The sequence below is a fragment of the Pyrgilauda ruficollis genome, unplaced genomic scaffold, assembly GCF_017590135.1.
Source record: "Pyrgilauda ruficollis isolate IOZ18807 unplaced genomic scaffold, ASM1759013v1 scaffold2, whole genome shotgun sequence".
NCBI classification, from domain to species: Eukaryota; Metazoa; Chordata; class Aves; order Passeriformes; family Passeridae; genus Pyrgilauda; species Pyrgilauda ruficollis.
Window position 1 is genome coordinate 19,449,855 of NW_024519206.1, and position 17,734 is coordinate 19,467,588.

Consider the following 17,734-nt stretch of genomic DNA (forward strand, 5'->3'; position numbering starts at 1 on the left):
CAGGTTGAGTATCTCTTGCTATTTTCCTAAGAACTGTATATTCAGTAAGTACTTAATTTCTGAACCAGATTACATTTATTATACTAACCCACACAACCAGGATGTCTTCTATTGAGCCAAAATGTCTCTGTGATGTGGCTTGTTGCTCTTATTTACCTTACTATTTAAAATAGAAATGAAAAATTTGTTTCCTTGTATTTTTGCCATTTTTTATTGTCTTAAATGGTTGAAATTTAAAACTTAACTTACGCTTTTCTCCTTCATATTTCACTGCTTAGAATTTGAATTCATTTTATCAAGCTATGTTGGCTTTAATATCTAAATGTATTGCATTATATGATTCTCCATTGCCAAAGGCTAAGCTTCTAGACTAATTGGTAAATTGATAGATAAATAAATAGTGCACTTCTGGAATAAGGTGTTATTCTGTCACTCAGTTACACTGCAGTGTTCAAAATCTGAATTAATTGAAACAGCATAAATTTTACAATCCATTCTCCAGCCAGTGGTAAAATGGAAACTTTTCCTACCATTACTAGTACATTTCTTTTCTACCATTATTTTGTTAAATAGAGTAATAAAAATAGCAGAAATTGCTTCACAAATAATGCAATAAACTGTTTACAGATTATCATTATTTTTTATTTCTTTTGGGTCTTAGCCCTAAGATTGACGAAGTAATAAACATATGTGGTTTCCTGTCATCACAGCATCTATCTTCCCTACATTAGGTGGATGGTTTCTGTCCTCTGGCTTGCAGGCATGTTGTTTGTGAGAAGTTCCAGTGCTGGTCACAGCAACAGGGAAATACCAACCACACATCCACATCCACTTTATTGCTATTACTGGGTCCATCAAATACTCATGATTGCTGTACTGAGCTGTAAATTTACTGTGAGTTTCAGTCACCAGAGGGCACTTGAATGGTTTTCACACAAACCATCTTGCAAATGACAAAAATACAGACCAAGCTGTCTGTGGGGGGTTCAGACTGGGTGTATAACTGTAGCCTGTGATGCACCAAACTTTATGTGAAAAGGAAGACACAAGTGAAGTTGGTAGAAAGTCAAATCTTTAAGAATGTATCTGGAAGGCACTGATTTTCTAGATAAAAATGATGGAGCAACATTAATTTTTTTTTTTATTAAAAATATGAGTCAGATTTATCTGCTGCAAGAAGGACGTAGAGTTAGGTTTTGCAATATCTCCACTTGAGGATTTTTAGTTTCTTGTCAGTCTACCTGTAAAGCTCATACTGTGTTTCCTCTCTGAAATGCCTTTAATAGCACAAAGTTTTGTGTTATGGAAGCCTTCTTAAGTTAATTGAAGATATTTTTTCTTTTTGAGCTGATTCCTGCTGAGAAATTTAATTAAGATCTTGAAGGTGATGTATACTTTGGTTTAAGTTAAAAGACATGTTTACTTCTTCTTTTTTCCTAACAATTACTAGTCCCTTTCAGAGCTACTTCAGTCACATACCTATATGCCAAAAGACCCAGTCAAAGTCATGGTTCACTCACCTCTAATATTTTTTTCTTTCTTAGAAATAGGGTTTTGGTTTCTAATTTATTTTAGTTTGCCAGAATGCAGAAAAATAAACTTTCTAATATCTGTGAGTTTATGGATTTCTTTAACAAACTGAAAAAAAGATCAGATTGTGGCCTTTGAGGTCAGTTCTGAGCAAAAGGGGATCTGAAGAGCATTGTCTGAGAAATGCCCACTCCTGTCCATGTTTCTTGGCTCAGGCGTGTTCCAGAATGGTCTGCAATAGCAGTTAAGCATAATGAGGGCTCCAGACCACATCAAATATGACAGTGAGCTAGTGGGGCTTCCTGCCTCTCTTGCGGCAGCGTGTAAGAGAGAAACACAACCACACTGCCTGTGCACAGCACACAAAGCTGAGGCTTGGAAGAAATTTTACTCCAGCCAGCATGCAGCCAGTCAAACTCATCATCCAGTGATCCACCAACCATAAAACCGTTTAGGCTGGAATAGACCTTAAAGATCATCGAGTCCAACCATAAATCTGCCCAGACACTAAAATTTTTGGAGGTGCTACCTTTTTTGTGATTTGTGGAAATCTGCAGCTCTCCTAACAAGCTGAAAACTAGTATTCTTTTTGGCTAGACTTGATACAGGCAGACTTTTCAGTTTTGCTAAAAATGACATCTTGGGTTTCTTGAGTTCCCTTTCTAAAATAACTTGCTCTGTATTGACTCTGAGTCTTAGAATAGCCACAGACAATGAGTGCAATGCAAACAAGTAAAGGAAATTAGAAATGTGTGAAATTTTCCCAGAGTTTTGTGCTTAACAAAAGATAGTGGCAAAAACAATTTTCAAAACCAGAACATCTATATAAGGCTCTCCCCACATCTGTTGCTATTTGAGAGACCCCTAGGAAAGAAAGTGACCAACTCTTTCTTTTTGAAGGTCTTAGAAAGGGAGTAACAGGTGAACATACTTTAAGCTATGCTCTGTATAAGTCAGTCATATGGATTCAAGTTTTGTTGTACTTTTCCAATTATGCTTTCCACCTAACAGTCACTTTTTCCATTAGGAAAATGCTAGATATTGCCTTTGGCAGCTCTGCATAAATCATTTGGGATTCACATTTCTATTTTCCTAGTGTGACATATTCTGCTTCCAACATTGATACTGAAACTTGGTTTGCATCTCTAATTGCTCCCTTATTTATGCTCTAACCCCAGGATATAAAAGATGAGACATGGAGCTGATAGCACAAGCTATCATTTGGAGTAACTCCACCAAATTTAGAGGGAACTCTTCTCAGTGATGTAAATGGACAATTTGTCCTTGACTCAAAAAAACCTCAGGATGTTACCCAGGGAATTTATTTGGACTGACAGCAGTGTAAATGAAATTCAAATATGGCTAGTTTTAGACTGTGGCATAATAAAGAAGGCACTAGAGTCACTAGCTTTACAAACTTTACAGGGTGGATTGTGCAGGCAGGTAAACCATATGAGCTGCAAGAGAACACGACAGCTTAGGGCCTCAGATTTTTCAAGTAATTATTGGGTTACTTTACTTTTCCTTGGAAACCATGTCTTTCTCTAGTGTGAGCTGGATTCTTAATGATGCTTCCCAAATGAATTAATTGCATTAGTATGTGTTCAACAAATTTAAAAAAAAAAATCAATTTAAGGTAGTACCAAGGCTGGACTTGCTGATTTCTGTTTGCAAGTTGCTATTTCCAGAATACTGCTATGTTATCTTGGGGAAGTTCCACCTGATTAAAATCCTTCTCTTTATTGATTTTCTTCAGCCATGGGATTAACTCTAAGTCTTGATTTCAAGTCCCAGTTTGTGAATTTCTGTGTTGTAAGTCTTACTTGTCTAATTCATTTAGGCTTTACCACTGGCACAGCGTCATATCCCAGGTAAAATGTAGGGAGAGACCTCAGGTTACATTTCTGGTCTTTGAATCTGAAATCTGTCCACAGAATTTGCTAAAGTACTTGAAACTTCAACAAAAAAAGTATGTTTTATATTTTTACCTCACGCCTCCATTTAATTTGGCTTGCTCATTATAGAGAAAGATTTTAATCAGAGAAGTTAGTGAACTGGCTAATCTGTCATTATTTTGCTTTTCATTACCCTCCAAGATCATTCCTGTGCAGCTCCAGTATATTTAACTAAAATGAGGATTTAGCATTCTAAGGCATCAGTTTGTAATGATTCATTATTTCTAATATATTCAGTTCATACCAGATAATTTAAAAGTAAATCCTTTTAACTAGTTCCCTCCAGTGGTCCTTATGTGAGCATTGTGCTCAGAAGGACTTCTGGAATCACAATCCATTACAATGTCTTGTGGAACTGGGATTTTGCCTTAAAAAGAAAAAGCAAATTATTGCTGTTTAATGAGGTCTGCTCTAAGTTCATTGACACTGAGCTCCCAACAATATATAACATCACTGTCAGTACCCATATTAACTGCATATTATGCCATTAAATGTCCTGCTGTTTTTTATATAATGGGAATTTGTACCTCTGGATTGCCTTTATTCAAATATTCCAATGAAGTGATAGAAAATCAATGATGAATATTTGATTCTCAAAAAAAAAAAAAAAAAAAAAAAAAGTAAGTTATAAATGTAGGACTCAACAGCAGATTCTTAACATTTCCAAAATATTCATATATCATTGGATTTGTGCAATTTGGGATGCAGGAGGAATTATCCACAAAAACTCTAGAATGATTAAAGTACAGGCCAAAGTCACCCCAAGGTCACATCTGTGCAATTGTAATAAATTTAGGGAGAACGTTCCTTCCCTGGTTGGACATTTCCAAGATATTCAGAGATGAACTTCATCTTCAAAAGAAAAAAAAAAAAAAAAGAAAACACAAGGTTTTTTTTTTTCCTTTAAGATAGCATCATGGGAATTTGTTTTGAGGAATTAAGTTTTTCTGAATATTCAACATTTTAAGCAGGTTCTGTAGCTAGCTGAAAGCCATTTTAAGTTAATGTTTCTAGTCATCAAATGTAGTAAATGGAGAAAGCTGGTTAGAGAAAGGTTAAATTCTGTGCCTGCTGGACACAGCAGATAGAACTGTTGCCTTCCTAAAAGTCCTCTCAGCTCAGAGTTTGGCCAAATCTTCCAACTGTCTGTAACACAAGTAACCTGCCTTTGTTTGGTCTCCTCTTTACCTTACTTGATGCCAGCACCACTTATCAGAGTAAAATCTGTAGCTATGTTAGATTTAATTAAGACAGTTTAAGTTCATAAATGACAAGTTTTTTGGTTTGGTTTGGGGGGTATCCATTCCCCTCCTATGGAAAGGACAGCGACCTCCTATGAAAGTCAGGGGCAAGCCAACTTAGCATTCTTTGGTTTAGGACTGGGCCCACAACTGGGATAGTTATATCCATCTTATCCAGTGAACCAGGTTCCAATGAAATCAGCTTATGGATTGGTCCAAAGTGCAGAGGAATCATAGAGGAGAAAAAATTACAAGTCTTCAGTGTGCAAAGGACTAGCATTTAAACAATTGTTATTATGTAAATTTTCTTATTTTCTTTATTTCATCCATATTATGGAGTATTTTATTCAAGCTTTGAAACAAAAGTATAATGTTATGAGCATTTCTCCATAAAACCATAGTGTTTAGGGTTTTTTCCCCATGATAAAAGCTGCTATCTAGATGGCTCTGGCAACTAGGTGGAATATGGGAACTTCAAGTACCCATCCAAGTATTTTCTCTACATGAGATGGGAGAGAAGCAGCCACTTACACTTTCTGCGTCAGCTGTGTGACTCTTGTAGTTTAACCCCAGCCAGCAACCAAGCCCCACACAGCTGCTCCATCTCCCACAACAATGAGATTACAGTGAGAACTGGAGGTGTAACAGCTTAGAAATTTCTGGGATGAAACAAAGGCAGTTTAATAGAAACAGCAAAATCTGTGCATGGAAGCAAAGAAAAACAAGGAATTCATTCGCTACTTCCCACGGTCAGGCAGGTGTTCAGCCATCTCCAGGAGAGCAGGGCCCCATTAGAGTTACTTGGGAAGAAAAATGCCATCACTCCAAATGCTCCACACTTCCACGTTCTTCCCCCCATTTTCTCTATTGAGCATGATGTCATAAGGACTGGAATATCCCTTTGGTCAGCCTGGGTCACCTGTCCCAGCTTTGTCTCCTCCCAGTTTCCCATGCACCCCCAGCATCCTTGCCCAGTGTGGTGCTACAAAAAGAAGAGAAGCCTTGGTTCTGCATGAGCCCTGCCCAGGAATAACAAAAACATCTCTGTATTGCCAGCTCTGTGTTCAGCACAAACCCAGAACATAAGCCTGTACTAGATACTGTGATGAAAATGAACTCCACCCCAGCCAAAATATTATCTCTAGTGTTCAGCCTCTTTTAAACCTCTTTTGTGGACAGCAGTCTTGATCTGGGTAAATCTAAGGACTTGTTAGGTAAAATTACAGAATTCTCTTCAGCCCACAGTGCACTCACTCGGAAGACAGCATGTCTGTCTTTAAAACATGGATCTTGAATGACATCTTACCCAAGTAATCAGATAATTAATTACACCAATCTGCACTTCGTTCATCGTGAAATTTGTTTCCAATTTCTGGTGCTGCCAGCAGAGCTTCACTAGAACCATTACATTCTACTGGTCAGGGGGTTTGCTTAACTGGCATTTTCCAAAATAGAAGTCTTTTGCTGAAAATAACTTTTGAACAGCAATACTTATAGAAGTGTAAGCCAGCAACAATACCAATTACTTTAGCTCCTCAAAACATTTTAGAATCAAATTTTAAAATTGTTTTTGAACCACAGGGAATATATAGTGTAAATATTAATTAAAGGAAAGAGAATATCTTTGAATTAACTGTAATTAAAATGTTGAAAGCAATAGATATTTTTATAAGTGAAGCTTTTCTGTTGTTGTTGTTTTTTAATTGTTACCTCTGGCCCTCTAACCTTCTCAGTAATCCAAATTAAATCATTCCCAAAAGACCTAATTAGGTCTTTTCCAATAAAACATAGTACAAAAATGTCAGGAATAACTTCTGCAATATGTTGGGTAAAGGACAAACACCCTTGTCAAAACAGGATACCTGGTCACAGCCACAGATCACTCAGCACTCTCCTTTCACACACATTGCTGCCCAGATTAGAGATAGCCAGGAAGTGCGTGTTGTTTACTTGGAAGCTGGCATGAGAATTGCACTGATGTTCCAGCTCGCCAGGATGGAGAGGGGACGTAATAAAGAATGCAGCAATCATCCACAATTTCCCTCCCTCATCCTCCACAACTTTTTTGCCATTAACTTAGTTTACATTTAACAATGGGGGGAAAAAATAGTCATGTCGCCCTAATCTTTTCTTTGTAATGGGCTTCAGTTTTGCTATGCTTGCTTGGTGTTGTTGGAGACAGCTTGGGTGGATTTTTTGTTGTTTGGTGGGATTTTTTCTCCAGTTAAATTCTGCTTCTTTAGACTACTTTCCTCTGCCTCATAAAATGTTCATTGGTGCTGCACTGTCAGGGGATCAGCATCCTGTGTTTGGAATTTGGTACAGTGGCAGTGACAGTATGTGTCCTCTGTGAAATTATGGCAAAATTCTATATGAATTGTTTCATATATTCTCACACATGGCCTGTGAATTTACTCTGTAGAAAATGCTGCAGGCAGAGAAAGACCAGCCCTACAATGGCCATGAAAATAACATAGTCTGTAGGGCTGGAAATCAAAGCTTGGAAAGGCAAAGCTGCCCTTGATGGTCACTGCTGTGTGGTCTATTACTGTTCTGGGTTCTGGAAGCTCAAGGGGAGCACAACGCCCTGGGCAAGCAGCCTTCACAAACATTTTCTAACACCACAGAACTGGGCCTAAAAATAGTGTGCTTTTATCTCCTTGTGCTTCTGGGTTCTGTCTTTTTGATATGTCACCAAAATAATAAAAAAGTGTCAGAAACATTTTCTCTAGTTGTTACGTCTGCATGGAATAGACCCACAAGTTTGATGGTAGATCTATATAAATACTTGGAGAGGTAGTAATTTTTCTACATGGTCACTTTAAACAATCTTTGAGGGAAAAACCTGCCTCATGTCAAAATGCCAGTAACAACAGTTCTGTGGACGCAAATCCACAAAGCACAACTTTGTGCTTTGAATGACTAAAATTACTGAATCTTCTAGAAGCTGCCACAGAATGATGCAAATGGCCTGATTACAAATTTTCAGTTCTTAGAGCCATGACTGGAGCAGGAAAATACTTCAAAAACCTTCACTCCACTGTTTCACTGACTGGACTCCACCAAGACTCCTGACCCAAAGTCCTAGGGTAAGACTTTCAAAAGAGTCTTAGCCCAACGTCTTGTGATAGCAGCAGAAAAAAGTTTGCTTTTGAAATCACATCACACTTCTGTTTTGCCCAGAGTTAAATAACAGAGAGTTAGTGCAATACTTAATTGCCAAGTTTCTGACACTATTAACATACAGAACCAGGGATGCATTATGTCTAATATGTCATGTAAAGCTTCAGCAGAAGAGAAGATATTGAACCCAGGATGTTCAAAACATGTTTTTTTCTTTCATTTTCAAACCAGAATATTCAAGTATTAACTTGAATATTAATTTTTCTTTCACTGAGGAAACTCAAGGAAATTATTTAAAAAATTAGGTATTTTGGGCTATAGCTCACAGGACTGAAATATCTGTATAGAATTTGGTTTTCTTTGTGTGGAAAAATACTAGCCCAAAACCCATTAAATCTATTTAAAAAACATCTATAGCAATAGTTGCCTTTATACCCTAAAACACTACTGGTGATGAAATATATTCAGATCACCATGACACAATGAGTTCTGAGCTCAAATCATCTCTTGTGAACATAAAAAGTTTCAAATGTGCAAAATATCCTGTGTATTTCATGTTGTGCAGTGCACATTCTTGGTTAGGCAAGCAAAGTGCCCTGGCAGCTTAATGCACATTAACATGGAAATACTGTGGAGGACAATCTCAAAGGTTAAGTTTTAGCCTCATCCAAAGTAAGGCATTGGGGGGATTTCCCTGCTTTGAACTTGTACATCAAGGGACATAAAGGAAAATAAAGGAATTTACATGTATTAGCTATTCTCTGGGCAGTTTGAGTAAAACTGAAGATGGAATTTCAAAGCTTGCTCAAGTCTCTCTAAGTGTGTCTACACAAGAGATTATTGTGCCTTGAAAAGAAATTCAGATTAACTGTGAGAACAGAATCTGATTCCTAACCTGGTGATCTAAGTACTTACTCTTTGTGCAGGAAACATGGCCATGTTACTTCCCTTGGGCTGTGATTAATGGGATTCAGTCAACTTGGCTTAATAAAAATTGTTTGTATAAAGGCTGATTTTTTTTTTTTAACAGCAGATTTGAAGACAAATTTCTGAAAATGTCTTTAGAATGTCTTATTTTTGAAGAGGTTAAAATGAGATGTTTCCAGTATTTGAAATATACATGTTCTTGACTATATCACCAAGTATAACCTACTCAGGTTCTTCTTTCTACTTGAAAAGCTGTAAGGCATCTTAATGGGTGAATGAAATTTGGGATTGCAGAACCAAAGTTAGAAAACATTCGTTCTCTGCTTTCTGTCTTCTCTTGATGAGATGATGGAAAAACAGGTACTTGGGAAGCATCAGGATCAGAAAATTACAAAGCCATTCCTCAAGCCACATTTACTCACCAAATAGAGAATATTTAGGACTTTGAATTTGAATTGAACTTTGGTTATTTCCACTCAAATTCTGAAGTATTGTTGAGACAATAAATCAACTGTTTTTTCATATCACTGCAGAATTTTCTCCCTTAGTAAGGATAGTAATGCCTGCCTTGGTTTTTTTGATGGGTTTGGGTTTCTTTGGTTTTATCTTTTATAATAAAATCAAAGCAGAATTAAATACCATAATGATTTCTACACAAGTACTACTTTTAGTTTTGTTTTACTCTGATAGCAAAGATTTCTTTTTCTGTAAGAGCATTTTATAGCTCCTTTTCAAAAAGCACAAATAGCATTTCCCTCCAAACCAGTTGTGTAAATTAACTTGAATAATGTGTAGGAAGGGAGCTGTTTTTGATAAATAAACCAAATAATTCTTCTCACAAAAAAAAGTCTCTCTACTATCAATATATCCTACCTAGTACCAAATAACAATTCCCGGAACAAGGAACACTGATTCCCTTATTTAATTAGAAGAGTTGTTTCTCATGGGCACTTGTGCTGATTTATGAATACCTATTGTTCTTAATTTAACTACACATTCAGTTTTGCACAATGGAAGACATATATGCTCTGGCCTTGGTTCATTCAGTATACACACAAAACCTGAGCTTCTCTATGTTTTACTTTTAAGTGCCTACCAGGTTCTTAATTATAGAAACCCCTGAGCCACACTAAATATTATTTTATCCAGTAATTCACCCAGGAAATCTGTGAAGAGTGGAGGAGGAAGCATTTTGTTCTTTAAGTTGCTGAATGCCATAAAGTCTAATGAAGAGAGGGGTTTGTTTCAAGTGTTTCAATCAGAGGAAATTTAAATAAACATCTAAAAGTCAGAGGCCAAATTCTCCCATTATTAGCAATTATATAAACTTATTAAATGTAAGAGTAACAGAAAATTTTCAGCATGATTTGAATATACTTCTACCTCTTAGGTCTGTGACGCAAATTCTCCTAAAAATAAAGATAAGGTACTGGGGTTAGGATTGTTCTTCACCCTCTTCTCCTCTCTTCTTGCTCTCCCCTGATCTCTTCTTCCCCCTCTTCCTCACCTCATCTTCCCCCACTGTTACTCTGCCTCTGGTCCATACAGGTGAAGGTTTACAAAAATAAAAAGCCACTCTGAAGAAAATACATTTTGATTCTTTTTTTTAAAAAAAGGTGGATTTTGGCAGTTGAGGATGTATTTGCAGTAAGCTTTTATAATTCTCGATAATGAATGTCAGGATCAACTACCATATGCCTATTTCTTCAAGACAAATATAGATATTTTTAAGCTTTGAAGAGGGAGAACAATAGTTGTAAGATTATTTAAATATCTCAACTTAGTTTAAACTTTGGGTTAAAACATTTTTCAGGCAAAGCTGGAAGAAATAGCAAAGCAAAAGTAATTTTGAAGCAGTATAGGCTTGGATGCACCAATCAAAATGTTTCTGATGCATCATATGCATGATGAAAGCCAGGTATAATTTATCTGCTAAAACACTCTTTAACTGCATGTTGTAGAGCTTCTTGCAACTTACTGCAGGGTTTTCCTTTCCTGCTGTTAGAAAACTCCTCCCAGTGGCCAGCCTGAATCCTTCTTATGGAACTTCAGACTGTATTAGGCACAGGGAATTGATTTTCCTTCTTTTTTAGGAGCCTTCTCTATGACATACAGATTATCAACTCTCTCTTCTTCCCTACCCCATCCCCCTTCACTATTTATTGAATCTTTCCTTCAAGGCTGTGTTTTGGGAATCTCTTTTCCTTTTTCCCTCTCTTATTTTTCATGGCTCCTGAGCTGAAGTTTGGGTGCAAGTCTACCACTTCACTCAGCACTCATATAGCAGCAGCTGACAGAAACTGGGGGATGGCATTCTATGTCTTGAAAATTGCTTTACATCTGTCCCCCAGTATCATATTTATAATGTTTCTTCCAAACAACATGACACTGTTAATACAGTTTTTGAGGCACTATAAACATCAAACCCTAAAGAAGCCCCATCTAATGAGCTACTCTTCCTATTGCTATTACATAGTTATGCAGTTAATTAGTCTTATTTAGCTGTATGTACTCTTAGACTTACATCCTCCATTTTTTTAGGTAATTTCTCCAACTGGCAGGATCACTTTGGATCCTAATCTGTCCTCCAAGGAACTCACAATTCATCCTAGAATATTGCTGGGTTTTTCTATAATTGCTGTATTTTCACTAATTAAAAAATGCTACTAAACAGGATTTCTTGTGGGTGGTATATTGGTCTAGAATTCCAGAAGTCCTGAAATATAAGTTTATATTTTACCTCAAGTTTTTGTGAAAAGTACTGTATAACAGATTTTTAAATGGAGTAGCATTTTAGTTCCATTTTCCTTCAATTGTCATTACCTGAGGTATTCAAAATTGAAATTGCTTTTAGCTGAATCTTCTTCTTTTCCAGTTTCCAAATGGACATCAGTTTCTTTGCTTGGAAACTAAATGTAATAATTCCTATCCTCCACAAAGAACCATTTTAGGCATTTGCAGTATTGCAGTTTCAGCAGGAACTTTGCTATTAAATGTAATATGGTGCAGGAGTAATAACTGTTACCAGAAAACACTGTAAAAATTCTTCCTGTATTTTGCTGATTATTCTTTCCAAAACAACAGCCTACCCATGAGTTATGATCCACTTCTCTGAGTGAATGCTGCTATTTGTTTTAGAAATCTACATCTATTTAAAACAAGCCTTAGCTCAGTTTGATTTACTGAGCATTTAGGCCCCAAAGGATGCATAGTCAATGCATTCCATTAAAGTACAGATACACAAATCTACTGACAATGACCAGAATTTGTTTATTGCTTGTTACATTTGCAGCGCAGGTCTGGGCATTTGGGCCTTTGGGTTTCTGCTACTGACTGTGTGTGACTGTCAGTAAATTATTTAACCTTTCTGTACTCAAGTTCCCTTAGCTGGGCATTTTACCAGCCTCAGAAGGGTATTACAAAATTGAACTAAGAACTGGCCTTTTGAGTTCCTCAGATAAAAAGTGTTGTCTAAGTGCCAAGCAGTACAGAAAATCTGGAGGGACCGTGCTGACATTTAGGATGTGGTTCTCATTTTCCTTACTGTTGAGCTTCACTAACTTCAGCAGTTATTTCTGCTATTCATTTGCAGACAAGAATCACATCCTTTGTATTTAATGGGTAAGGATTGTTCTTCCAACAGGCCCATTCTGTCACTGGGTAAAAAATGGGCAAGCCTTTTCTCTTTGATTTCCCAGTGAGGAAGAAACAGTTGTAATAAAGTATGCACATATTTCAAACCTATTCCTGTTTAGTTTAAAAATTAATATACTTCTTGAAGAAGAGAGGGATCAGCAAGGGCAAGGGCAGGCCCTTCATTTTGTATAGCAGTACCTTTACTCCTCTGCATTACCTTGGGCATAGGAACAGTGTGCTAGAAGCAGCTGCTGAGGGCAAATTTGGGTATACTTCCATTTGACTCCTCTTGCTTTCTGCAGGGAATTGAGCAAGAGAAATGAAGGGCATGGCAGGCTGCTCTCCTTCACAGCTCCATGCTCTCATGGAGAATTCTTTAAGAACCATACTTAGGAAGAGATTACCCCTTGGCAGCAATTACAGCATTATCAGTTATAGCTACCAAGGCCATATTTGAAATAAACTGACAGTATTTCTTTTCTTCCAAGATCATACTTCTATTAACGTCAGTCTCCTAGTAAGGTTTCATTTTTATCTTCCACACCAGGCTAAAGGTACTTGTCACTTTTAAGTCCTTTGTGATTCTTCTTTTGTAGTTTCTCCCCTCTTCTTTTACTTGTGTGCAAACACCTTTTAACTTTCTCCTGTGGTATTGTCCAGCCACATTCTAGGAGACTCTAGTCATGCATTTACAACAGTAAGATTTGCTGAACGATTGCAAGAGTGTTGGTTTGGTTGCGTTTTTTTATAACACAATTTGGGAAACCGTGTCACCTTCATTCCTCAGAAACTTCTGGATAAATTTGTATAATTTTTAGTTTTATATTATTTTATTGTTCTTCCAGTTCAATGATTTTTTTTTAAACTTGGATGGGAAAAAGCCTAAAAACATGAAACCTGGGATTTTATTCAGCAAAACAGGAAATACTTGGAAGTTAACATTATAATTGCTAAATTTGACAGGAGATTGTTCTTCTCAAAGACTTCTCCAGTCAGCTCAAGACCCTTTCACTCTTTACTGTACACCAAATCAGTGAATATTTATTAGCATTTTTTCAGTCATACCTCTCAAAGCTATAGTGTTTCTGCCTCACACATTATCACAAAAGTATTGTTGTCCATATCCAGCTAGATCATAGGTTACTTAACTTCTTTATAAATGTATGTGATCCTGGACATGTTACTGGAATCCAGAACCAAGAATAGCAGCAACATGCCTTCTTCTGTACTAGATATGGAAGAAGCTGAGGGCAGGGAAGTCGACAAATGTTTCCACCAATTAGGGAGGAATTTTTCAATAACTTACATTCTGTTTAGCTGTAATGATTTTTGTGTGTTATTTGATCATGCCAGTGCCATTTCCTGTAGCAATTGAAATGCAGGATTGATTGGATCAAGGCTAATAATATGCTCATTTATATAAACATATATTCAGCATTGTTCAGTGTCATTTTTAAATGGTTCTGAGCCAAACCAGGAGCTTTTAGAGGCAATAAAATACATGGCTTGTCTAAATAAAGCAGTCCTTTTAGAAGAGTTGAACAAAAATTAATTTATTTATTTTGTTTACCGTGAGTTCTAAACAAAGATACAAAACCAATTATTTTTGGCAGCTGACATTCAGATACTCGAGACATTAGCATTGACAAAGGGCTAAAACTTAGCTTAAATATAAGTTTAAATTATAAAGTAGTGAAGATTTTATGTTCTTCTCTACAGCTTCAAATAGACCAATCATTTTTTTCACCATGATGTCATGTACTATTTAACAACCTATGAAATAACTGCAGTATCTTTGAGGAATGGCAATATCATAGGCAAAAGAGAATAATCATGGATCCTGTCACCACTGACAGGATTCTCTATGTACATTCTTTACTACTGGAACACAATCTGTGTATTTTTTTTTAATATTGATTGTATTTTATACCTGCTTACAATTTACTTCTGTGTTGTTCTGTGTTAAATTGACCTAATGGATTTTTTTTTTAACACAGTACTTGCCAGAAAAAAAATCAAAGTATTCTTACTTCATGTGGAAAATCTTCTTACTTCACATGAGTACACACCAGTAAATTGAACTATAGAAATAATCTGTGTCCCTGCAGATTGTAAGATTACCAGACAGAAAGAAAAATGTATTAACTCATTTCAGCTTCATTTTTTTAACCTCAACCTTCAGAAGTATTTCTCACTTCAAAAACTGCTAATAAATGCAAGTAATGACCTTGCTTCAAATTAACTTACAGGGAGTCCTGGTTGAAAACTCTGGCTGATTTTTATCACAAGGGGTATCAGCAACTTGGTTAGTCCTGGATAAAAGTTTTTAGGATTTAGAAAAGAAGAGCTGGGTGATACAAAGGAGAAGCAGTTGAGTTAAACAGCAGCTCAGATGGAAGAACTGTATCAGCCATTATTAGAGGAGACTGACTGTGCAGGCTGTGAAAAAGGCTTACAAAACTGCATCCACTGTGCTGACTCTCCCATCCACTGAGCTGTGATTAACACAGTTCCATATGAAGCTGGGGGGAAAAAAACAGGATTTAGTAATATCTGCAAAACGTATTGTTCTGAAGGAAAAATAGTCTAGTTTGGCTGATGGGTCTAGGGTAGGTGCCAAGACAGCTAAATCATCAGTTCTCAGGCACTCCTGGGAAAGAGTGTGGAAAGTCCCCTGATTTTATACAGTGTGTTAAAATAGTTCTTTTGTTTGCATCATGTTAAGGTTGAATAAGATACCATCTGTGCTGAGTTTAACATCTTATGACAGGAATAATGACTATAATTGGTCTGATATCAGCTACTTCTACTCATAAAAGAGATATAAAGATGGGTATAACAGCAAAGCAGTCCTGGATAGATGCCCAGTTTTGGGTCTTGCCTGTAAAGGTTCAAAAAATGCAGTAGGACTCTGCACAGATTGGAGGCAAGAAGCAATTGTCTCTAATAATTACTTAAAACCTTTCTAATTAAAAAAAAATTAGAAAGACTTTAGAATAGTAGTGCTTGTTTCTCATGGCAAGAAGGCACAAATAATCACAGATAATGCACATATGAGTCAATTAAATGTCCCTGGGATTGGCTTTGAGACCAAACAGCATGGAAAAACCTGTCCATACTGTTAAATTCTCTGATTCTCCAAATCAGGTGCCTGCATCCAAACTGCAGCTGGGAATTTTCCCTGCCCAGTGTCAACTTCCGAACAGGGCCCAGGACTTTTTCAGGATGGGCTATCAGCCTTGGGCCAAAACTGTTCCTGGAAACATTACAAGTTAACAGCATGATGATTGAGACAGAGTGTCCAGGACTGTTCCTGGCCTTGCTGCATTTACTGCTGTAGATGCAGTCTGTGTGCTTAGGTGTTGCTCTCCTTATGTGTCCTCCATGTGTGACATATGAACCTCATCAATTTAAAATTTGATGCAGAGGTAGAAAGATTGACCACACCAGATACCACAAGGATGGCAATGAGCAGGTAAAATAAAGACTGTTTAAGAGACAAAACCCATTGTGTGAGTTCCACCTCACATGCATTCTAATACTCTCTCTGTCTTTCTAGTTTGGGCTTTTTCATTATTATTGGCTGTACTGCTAAGAGTGTTCATGAACATATATTTGTCATTCAGAAGGTTCTTTCACTTATGCCAAAAATGCAATAAGTGAAAATCATACTCTTAGTGCGTGTCTTCACCCCCTCAAAAATTTGTTACTATAAACATCTCATCCTGTTCCTACTTTTGAGATCCTTGAGTTCTTAGAAACTGAGTTCACCAAGCTGTAGCTTAATCCACATATCAGTATGCATGAAATCAGTATGTATGACATCAATATGTAGAAATCATGCTGAGACATCACTGCTAACCTCTGATGTTCCTTTTGCAGTTGTTTGTTTGGATTTTCTGTTAGTTTAAGTAGTTTAATTTTAGCAATATCTTGGACATGGCTGAAAAAGGCCATGGGGTCACTTTAGCCAGAGTTAGGTTAGGACTCTGAGTAGAAAGCTATGTTCACATGGCAGTGGTATAGGGAAGAGATAGGGAAAACTGTGGGCAGGGGATCAGGTGATTTGGTGATAGGACATTAATTCCTCATGTAAAGCAATAAGCATATAGGCTTTTATTGGTACCCATCAGTTTTGCTTAAAATGGGAATGTCCTTGGAAAGTTACCCCATGTTACTTTATGTTTCAAGGCTGTATGAAAGCTGGCAGGGAGTTGTATCAGGGAACACTTTTCCAAATACCCTTTGTGCTGGCAGGTGGGTGGTACTGGAGCTCCAAGTATTACAGGGAAGTGGATGCTGCCCAGGCACTACATCCTGCCTCCTCTAGGCATCTGAGCAACCTGAACAGCAAAAGTGAAGTGCATTGTTCAAGAGACAAATATGTGTTCCATGCCAATGCAGACAGGAATCCTTCTGTTGTAGGTAATTAATTCCATGTCATCCCCAGACTACAGCGGTATCTGTTCCATCTCAGCTCTGAATCCTAATACTTCTACTGGCACTCTTTTCCAAATGGGAGACAGAGGAACAGGAAGCCCACAATTTGTCTGAGTAGTATGGACCATCTGTACCAAAACAGGAAATGGACTGGGTCTTCAGAGCTCCAGAACAAGGCTGTCATCATAGGGTCATCTATTTTCCCTGTGCCACTATGCTTCTTGTGAAATGAAATGCCTTTCTCTGCTCCCCTGGGAATCTGATTCTGTGTACTGAATAAATAAAACAGTGAAAGCAGGAACAGGAATAATTTTCTTTCCCTTTTAAGAGTTTGCAGGCTAATTTATTCTGTGTTCGTATTTCACTTTTCTCTATCGACCTTGCACATTTTCTGTATTTTCATCCGTGTTTAAAACACACTGTCTGTTTCACATGTCATTCTTTCTTAACAACATAATACTTGACATAATCTGCCCTCTGGATCCTTTCTGTAGTGTAATTATATTATCTTTGTTGTTATTGATTTCTGTTGCTAGGGGATGAGGTTGTGCCACTTCTGGACAGTTCTTTGCAGTTCAGCTCTATAGTTTTAACTCTTAAAGATTTTCCTCCTGAGATCACTGAGTGCCAAGTTTTTGAAGTCCTAAAAAATGCCAGCAATCCCAGAGGATGATTTGGTCTGAGGAAAGATTGCAAGATTTAATTATAAAATAGGAAAACAGATAGCAATTGGTAGAGATTCTGATCTGAGCTGTTCTTTTCTGAGCGCAGAATTTGGCCAGTGAACTTAGATTTATTTCTTCAGCCTTGCAATGTTATTTTTCAACAGTTTGAATGCTTCTAAGTTAAAGTACTATAAGATTTCTTTATCAGTTGCACACT